Here is a 1,346-nt window from a genome sequence, read left to right as displayed (position 1 = left end):
AGAGGGGTGGGTGGGTGGGGAGGGGAGGCTAGCAGGGATTGGGTGTGGTAGTCCATGCCTGTAATTCCAGCACTTTGGGAAACTGAGGTAAGATGATTGCTGTGAGTTCAACCAACCTCATCTGTATAGTACTAAGCTAATGGGGGGGCTACATAGCAAGACTTGGTTAAAAAAAAAAAGAAAGAAAGAAAAAAGGAGGGAGGAAGAAGGGGGTGGGAAGAGGGAGCAAACTGTTCAATTGGTCCCTGACATGTATTCGAGACCCACCAGCTTCACAGTCAATATCTGAAAAAGAAAACAGATTTCTCTGCTTTTATTGTCCTTGGCCCGTTTCCAGAGCGCTAATCTATGGGCTATCTAACACCAAGTTCATGTTCATCCCACTCTGGCCTGGCCTGGGCCAGTCACTCCTTTCCACACCACTTAGCTGACCCTCCAGCAGGGCGGTGCTGGCTTGACGGGACCTGGAAGTCTCCCAGGAACCAAGACGAGTCAGTCACCCTAGATAAAGATGGAAAAGGAAACAACACCCTCGAAAGATGTATCTTCCCCTCAAACGAAGACACTGAATGTCCATGAGTAACACACAGCACTTTCAAGAGGTTTATTTTTGAGTGTGTGTGTGTGTGCGCGCGCGCGCGCGCGCGCGTGTATGCTCATACATACACGTGAATGTTATTGCCCATGAAGGCCAGAAGAGGGTGTCAGAACCCGTGAGCTGGAGTTGCAGGCAGTTGTGAATCACCCACGAGTGTGCTGGGAACCAAACTTGGCTCCCTCTACAAAAGCATTATGTGCTTTTAACCCTTAAGCTACCTAAGCATTGTATGGTGTTTCCCATTTCAGTAAGCCAGCTCTCAGTAGTCACCGCCTCCAGTGAACCCAGGCCTCAGTTTGTACGTGGACAAGGTACTGTTTCTTTTCACCAGCGTTTTTGCCTTGTGATTCATCGCAATGGTCAAGAAACGATACTTCCTGGTTGCTCAGCCAGAATCAGTGACTATGTATAGGTGATCAGGACAGAGGGTGGCAGCAGTGTCCATTCCCAAGGACAGCAGGAGGCTACAGTGACAGATAGACAGGTCTGGGTACCTTTATTACCGGGGAATTACCAAGTGAGGTTGCACTCCTGGAGAAATCACCTGCCAGAGCTGTCAAACAAAAGATATTCACAGCCAAGCCGAAAGTTTGCCTTTAGAGCTATCCGAGGGCATCTCTGACTTCAGTACTCTAATGTAGATGGTCAGGGTTTTCTGGCAGAGAGATGGTGTTCCTTCAGGACAGATTAGAGATTGCTAGTTCAGCACATCCAGAAGTAGGGCCAGCTCGGGATGGGAAAAGACATC

This window comes from Peromyscus californicus, unplaced genomic scaffold (genome assembly GCF_007827085.1).
Source record: "Peromyscus californicus insignis strain IS unplaced genomic scaffold, ASM782708v3 Scaffold_1__1_contigs__length_55948999, whole genome shotgun sequence".
NCBI lineage: Eukaryota > Metazoa > Chordata > Mammalia > Rodentia > Cricetidae > Peromyscus > Peromyscus californicus.
This window is presented reverse-complemented; position numbering follows the sequence as displayed.